The sequence below is a fragment of the Lutjanus erythropterus genome, unplaced genomic scaffold (assembly GCF_056507025.1).
Source record: "Lutjanus erythropterus isolate fLutEry1 unplaced genomic scaffold, fLutEry1.hap2 Scaffold_512, whole genome shotgun sequence".
Classification (NCBI taxonomy): Eukaryota; Metazoa; Chordata; class Actinopteri; order Lutjaniformes; family Lutjanidae; genus Lutjanus; species Lutjanus erythropterus.
Genome location: NW_028146703.1, coordinates 10,001 through 17,500, shown reverse-complemented (window position 1 = coordinate 17,500; position 7,500 = coordinate 10,001). Strand labels below are relative to the sequence as shown.

Here is a 7,500-nt window from a genome sequence, read left to right as displayed (position 1 = left end):
AGTCATGGTGACGGCAGGAGAAAGACTAAATTAAATCTCAGAAAGTTCTTATAATTATAAAACTAGAAATAATTCCAGGTAGCTTTGAATGTTGGATTGATTTGATCACATACTTCATGTATAAATACTGCCTCTGAAGACAGAAAGGAATCTGAGTTATTGAACAGAAAATCCTTACAGTCGACTTCAATCTGATTTAATCATGTGATTTGAATTCAGTTACATCAGAAACTGACAATAACTGTCCTTTTTGTTTTTGATTACGTTTCTATACTGAAGATTTTATAGGTGTTTCTATAGACTTTGTGTATCAGAGTGGATCTACAAACAAGTCGCTTCATCATCAGGTGTTTCAGAGTTACAAGGTTCAGTAAATGCATCATGAAAACAATACAGCATTTATATTAGAAAATGTACTTTGTAATCTGTACTTTTGAATACTTAAGTCTTTTTAAAAGTAAGTATTCTAATACTTTACCTTGAGTAAAACTTTGACAGAACACGTTTCACTTGTAGTTGAGTAATATCTGACCAGGAGTATTTGTACTCGAGTACTGGGGTTGAGTACTTTGTCCACCACTGATTGTCTGCTCCACATTTTCAGTCCTAATTTTTAGTTTTGATCCATAAAAGGTCAGAAAATGTTGATCAAAGTCAAAGACGACGTCCTCAAATATCTTGTTTTGTCGACAACTCAGATATTCAGTTTACTCTCAGAGAGGAGTAAAAAAGAAAAAAACAGATTTTACTCAAACTGATGAATCAATTATCAAAATAGTTGGTGATAAATTTAATAATCAGTTAATCATGAAATTATTGATTGATCACTGCAGCTCTAGGTTGGTCATGTTTCTCTAACAAACACAGCAGTGTGTAGTAGAGTGTGTACCTGGGGGTGTGGTTACTCAGTGTTTCAGGTCTGTACTGAGGGTAATTGTACGCCACAAACTCGTCATTAGAACTGATCCCAGGCCAGCTTTGCTCTGTAGGAGTACCTGCACATAAAATACAGTTTAATTAAAAATAAATAATTACAACCTGATTACAAAAAGAGACATCGTGAAAAACGGAAATCAAATCAGAATCCAATCACTTTCAAAAACTTCTTCATCTATATTGAGTTGAATTCAGAACGAAGAGCAGATTTTTCCTGTTCAAACTGACAAACTTTATAGTTTGTTGTAAATATCTGGTCATTGTGTTGCGACAGAATCACGTTTCCCACTGTGATACACCAGCTTCATCAGCTACACGAGTGCTGCGTCACGTTGCCATGACAACTGTTGACCGTCAGCCCCGGGCGAAACATGGCTGCCGGAGAGGAGACATCAGTTCAACCACACGTGTTTAGTTGTGGTGGTAAAATCACTCATAACCTACTACAAGTGACTGCAGTGTGTACTGCGTTACTGATGTACTGCTAATCCAAACATGAAGTAACATTCACTTCATGAATCTGTTCACGTTACAACAGTAAAACTGGGGGTCAAAGGTTGAAGGTAACACACAAATCATTTCCTAACAATGGAGAGAGGAGTGGGATATTTTTCATAAAATCTCTCCAAAGACTACGGACGTTCAAACTCTCACGTTATTTTAGCGTGTTGATAAGATTCGGGTTGAGCGACTGGACGACTATATCGTCTGTTGATCGGCTGAATCCACTACAGATTGATTGATTTTTAGGGCGATATTTGTCATTTTATTTTGCTAATCTAATGGTCTGCAGAGTGACGGCCTCTGCTCTGCACCGCGATCTCATCCAGCGTCCAGACGTTCACACCGACTCGGCCGACCACGAGTGATCTGAGCGGGGTGACAGGAAAACAGCCTGCAGTCTTTAAACTCTGTCCTCGCGGTGAAGTGAGGATTTATTTTGACCAAACCAGAGTTGGTGATTGTTGGAAGAGTCAACAGACTAACAAAGACGGCTTTGGTGAGTTTTACATGTTTTTCTGTCGAGTTTAAATGAAGTGTGTTTTCCGAGGCGTTAACGAGTCAAACGTTTCCACGCAGCTCTTCTGTCCGCTGAGGCTGGAAGAAAATGTAGTGAGTCATGCAGCAAACAACAGAGCAGTTCCCGCGCTTATTTCACCTGGACATAACTTTATAACGTTACCTGATGCTTGCGGTGAAAAAGAATGGTGGACGTTCGCGAAGGTGGTTGTCGAGCGAGGGTGGAGATATTCAAATTAGCAGCGTTCTGAGCCGGCAAGTTACGTAACAAGCCGAGCGTGTTGAATCCCGTATATTCAGATCTAAGCAGACCACAAAAAAATGACTGGGTTGTTTGATTTCACATTTTGTGGGTTAGTTGACCAGATTCCCAAATATAGGTGCTAAAGAAACGGAAGAGTGAGTTTTGCAAAATATGTTTCCTTTAACAGTCAGTCAGTGTTTGTGAACTGAGACACTAACTGTTGAAGGTTTAAAGGTCAATTCTGTCTCATTCTGTCTTGATATTCGTCTTCAGCTGATCAACAGTCCACAGTCTCTGTTGTCCTATTTTGTCCTTCATGATGCACCACACATTTTCAATGGGAGACACGTCTGGACTGCAGGTCCAGGTCAGTCTAGGACCTGAACTCTTTTACTATGAAGACACGCTGTTGGAACACGTCCACGTGTCTATGCATCGTCTCTCTGAAATAATCAGAGACGGCAGCATATGTCGCTGCAAATACCTGTATGTACCTGTCAGCATTAACGGAGGTTACTCATGATGTCACCGACTCTGATTTACCTGTGGAATCTTCCAAACTGGTGTTTTTGGAGCATTAAACAACTTTCACTGTCTTTAGTTGCTCCTTTCTCAACCTTTTTCAGACATGTTGCAGGCATCAAATTCAATATTTGAATTTTTAGAAACAACAATAAAGTTTAGGAGTTTAAACATTAAATCTTGTGTCCTGTATTCAACTATATAAAAATATAAATATGTGTACTCTGTTTATACTCATGTTTTAAACGTACTGGCTGTTTTGGGTTGTAAATATAACTGAAGCTGATTGGTTCTCACCCAGCAGTTTGAAGATAAAGTGAAGCTCCTCCTCCACTGTGGAACCAGGAAACAGAGGTCGACCTGTTGCCATCTCATAGAAGATACAACCAACACCCCTACAGAACAGACAGACAGGCAGACAGGCAGACAGGAAGACAGACCGACAGGCGGGCAGAGCGACAGGTCATTAAAGTTTGGGTCAGTTGGTCTCATATTAATAAAATATCTCAGTCAGTTCATGTTCAACACAGAAGAAGAACCTTTGTTTGTTTTGTCAGCTGGTCACAGAGTCAACAGTTTGTAGTAGTTGTACCACAGTATTTTACAATAGTGGTACAGAACTCACCACATGTCAATGTGAGTGGAGTAGTCGGTGCTGCCCAGCAGGATGTCCGGTGGTCTGTACCACAGTGTCACCACCTCATTAGAGTACGTCTTTGTCGGGATCGACTTCGCTCTAGCCAAACCTGAAACACACAAATGATGTCATCACATGTCACATTAAATTATATTATATCACATTATGTTACATCGGGTCTGGCAGCTTGTCTGAGGACTAGCTGCAGAGGTACAGGTGGGAAAGGACGGGCACAGGTAAATGTACAGACGACATTCTGAGCAGTCGGTGTTGCAACTGATACTGATCAATAACCTCCAACAGCCTTCAGAACATTTGAATGCAGCTCAATGTGTTGAACAGAGAGAATTCAAAGTTGTTTGCTGCAGTTTGCATTAAAGCTTTAGTGTCCAAGTCAATACACATCTGTCCGCTCACCAAAGTCTGCCAGTTTGAGTTCTCCTCGCTCGTTAATCAGCAGGTTCTGAGGTTTCAGGTCTCGGTGGAGAACCTTCCTTCGGTGACAGTAAGACAAACCTCGTAGCAACTGGAAAAGAAAGAGCTGAGACAAAAACCAGAACAATTACTGGAGACATGTTGCTGGAAAACTGGGCAGACACAAGTGATGAACTGGGACAGCGTGAGCTGCAGGTGAGCTACAGGTGAGAGGCAGGTGAGCTACAGGTGAGGGGCAGGTGAGCTACAGGTGAGCTACAGGTGAGGGGCAGGTGAGCTACAGGTGAGAGGCAGGTGAGAGGCAGGTGAGCTACAGGTGAGAGGCAGGTGAGCTACAGGTGAGCTACAGGTGAGGGGCAGGTGAGCTACAGGTGAGAGGCAGGTGAGAGGCAGGTGAGCTACAAGTGAGGGGCAGATGAGCTACAGGTGAGGGGCAGGTGAGCTACAGGTGAGGGGCAGATGAGCTACAGGTGAGGGGCAGATGAGCTACAGGTGAGGGGCAGGTGAGCTACAGGTGAGGGGCAAGTGAGCTACAGGTGAGGGGGCAGATGAGCTACAGGTGAGCTACAGGTGAGGGGCAGGTGAGCTACAGGTGAGGGGCAGGTGAGCTACAGGTGAGAGGCAGATGAGCTACAGGTGAGGGGCAGATGAGCTACAGGTGAGGGGCAGGTGAGGGGCAGGTGAGCTACAGGTGAGAGGCAGGTGAGCTACAAGTGAGGGGCAGATGAGCTACAGGTGAGGGGCAGGTGAGCTACAGGTGAGGGGCAGGTGAGCTACAGGTGAGAGGCAGGTGAGAGGCAGGTGAGCTACAAGTGAGGGGCAGATGAGCTACAGGTGAGGGGCAGGTGAGCTACAGGTGAGGGGGCAGATGAGCTACAGGTGAGAGGCAGATGAGCTACAGGTGAGGGGCAGATGAGCTACAGGTGAGGAGCAGGTGAGCTACAGGTGAGGGGCAAGTGAGCTACAGGTGAGGGGGCAGATGAGCTACAGGTGAGCTACAGGTGAGGGGCAGGTGAGCTACAGGTGAGGGGCAGGTGAGCTACAGGTGAGAGGCAGATGAGCTACAGGTGAGGGGCAGATGAGCTACAGGTGAGGGGCAGGTGAGGGGCAGGTGAGCTACAGGTGAGAGGCAGGTGAGAGGCAGGTGAGCTACAAGTGAGGGGCAGATGAGCTACAGGTGAGGGGCAGGTGAGCTACAGGTGAGGGGCAGGTGAGCTACAGGTGAGAGGCAGGTGAGAGGCAGGTGAGCTACAAGTGAGGGGCAGATGAGCTACAGGTGAGGGGCAGGTGAGCTACAGGTGAGGGGGCAGATGAGCTACAGGTGAGAGGCAGGTGAGGGGCAGATGAGCTACAGGTGAGGGGCAGGTGAGCTACAGGTGAGGGGGCAGATGAGCTACAGGTGAGAGGCAGATGAGCTACAGGTGAGGGGCAGATGAGCTACAGGTGAGGGGCAGGTGAGCTACAGGTGAGGGGCAGATGAGCTACAGGTGAGGGGCAAGTGAGCTACAGGTGAGGGGGCAGATGAGCTACAGGTGAGCTACAGGTGAGGGGCAGGTGAGCTACAGGTGAGGGGCAGGTGAGCTACAGGTGAGAGGCAGATGAGCTACAGGTGAGGGGCAGATGAGCTACAGGTGAGGGGCAGGTGAGGGGCAGGTGAGCTACAGGTGAGAGGCAGGTGAGAGGCAGGTGAGCTACAAGTGAGGGGCAGATGAGCTACAGGTGAGGGGCAGGTGAGCTACAGGTGAGGGGCAGGTCAGCTACAGGTGAGAGGCAGGTGAGAGGCAGGTGAGCTACAAGTGAGGGGCAGATGAGCTACAGGTGAGGGGCAGGTGAGCTACAGGTGAGGGGGCAGATGAGCTACAGGTGAGGGGCAGATGAGCTACAGGTGAGGGGCAGATGAGCTACAGGTGAGGGGCAGGTGAGCTACAGGTGAGGGGGCAGATGAGCTACAGGTGAGAGGCAGATGAGCTACAGGTGAGGGGCAGGTGAGCTACAGGTGAGGGGCAGGTGAGCTACAGGTGAGGGGGCAGATGAGCTACAGGTGAGCTACAGGTGAGGGGCAGATGAGCTACAGGTGAGGGGCAGGTGAGCTACAGGTGAGGGGCAGATGAGCTACAGGTGAGGGGCAGATGAGCTACAGGTGAGGGGCAGGTGAGGGGCAGGTGAGCTGCAGGTGAGCTACAGGTGAGGGGCAGGTGAGCTGCAGGTGAGGGGCAGATGAGCTACAGGTGAGGGGCAGGTGAGCTACAGGTGAGGGGCAGGTGAGCTACAGGTGAGGGGCAGGTGAGCTACAGGTGAGAGGCAGATGAGCTACAGGTGAGGGGCAGATGAGCTACAGGTGAGGGGCAGGTGAGGGGCAGGTGAGCTACAGGTGAGAGGCAGGTGAGCTACAAGTGAGGGGCAGATGAGCTACAGGTGAGGGGCAGGTGAGCTACAGGTGAGGGGCAGGTGAGCTACAGGTGAGAGGCAGGTGAGAGGCAGGTGAGCTACAAGTGAGGGGCAGATGAGCTACAGGTGAGGGGCAGGTGAGCTACAGGTGAGGGGGCAGATGAGCTACAGGTGAGAGGCAGATGAGCTACAGGTGAGGGGCAGATGAGCTACAGGTGAGGAGCAGGTGAGCTACAGGTGAGGGGCAAGTGAGCTACAGGTGAGGGGGCAGATGAGCTACAGGTGAGCTACAGGTGAGGGGCAGGTGAGCTACAGGTGAGGGGCAGGTGAGCTACAGGTGAGAGGCAGATGAGCTACAGGTGAGGGGCAGATGAGCTACAGGTGAGGGGCAGGTGAGGGGTAGGTGAGCTACAGGTGAGAGGCAGGTGAGAGGCAGGTGAGCTACAAGTGAGGGGCAGATGAGCTACAGGTGAGGGGCAGGTGAGCTACAGGTGAGGGGCAGGTGAGCTACAGGTGAGAGGCAGGTGAGAGGCAGGTGAGCTACAAGTGAGGGGCAGATGAGCTACAGGTGAGGGGCAGGTGAGCTACAGGTGAGGGGGCAGATGAGCTACAGGTGAGAGGCAGGTGAGGGGCAGATGAGCTACAGGTGAGGGGCAGGTGAGCTACAGGTGAGGGGGCAGATGAGCTACAGGTGAGAGGCAGATGAGCTACAGGTGAGGGGCAGATGAGCTACAGGTGAGGGGCAGATGAGCTACAGGTGAGGGGCAAGTGAGCTACAGGTGAGGGGGCAGATGAGCTACAGGTGAGGGGCAGATGAGCTACAGGTGAGGGGCAGGTGAGGGGCAGGTGAGGGGCAGGTGAGCTACAGGTGAGAGGCAGGTGAGAGGCAGGTGAGCTACAAGTGAGGGGCAGATGAGCTACAGGTGAGGGGCAGGTGAGCTACAGGTGAGGGGCAGGTCAGCTACAGGTGAGAGGCAGGTGAGAGGCAGGTGAGCTACAAGTGAGGGGCAGATGAGCTACAGGTGAGGGGCAGGTGAGCTACAGGTGAGGGGGCAGATGAGCTACAGGTGAGAGGCAGATGAGCTACAGGTGAGGGGCAGATGAGCTACAGGTGAGGGGCAGGTGAGCTACAGGTGAGGGGGCAGATGAGCTACAGGTGAGAGGCAGATGAGCTACAGGTGAGCTACAGGTGAGGGGCAGATGAGCTACAGGTGAGGGGCAGGTGAGCTACAGGTGAGAGGCAGATGAGCTACAGGTGAGGGGCAGATGAGCTACAGGTGAGGGGCAGGTGAGGGGCAGGTGAGCTGCAGGTGAGCTA

The 7,500-nt window shown here is 50.0% G+C and overlaps 1 pseudogene across 1 annotated transcript in view; it reads right to left on the bottom strand.

Annotated features, from left to right (window-relative positions):
• The window catches only part of LOC146303849 (cyclin-dependent kinase 16-like), a 25,786-nt pseudogene that overhangs the window by 8,863 nt on the left and 9,423 nt on the right, over positions 1 to 7,500 (bottom strand). The window contains exons 9-12 of the transcript XR_014769758.1: positions 3,777 to 3,900; positions 3,348 to 3,468; positions 3,020 to 3,117; positions 890 to 995 (exon numbers count right to left, since the gene is read on the bottom strand). The product of XR_014769758.1 is annotated as a cyclin-dependent kinase 16-like (transcript). The remainder of the gene's footprint in view (positions 1 to 889; positions 996 to 3,019; positions 3,118 to 3,347; positions 3,469 to 3,776; positions 3,901 to 7,500) is intronic.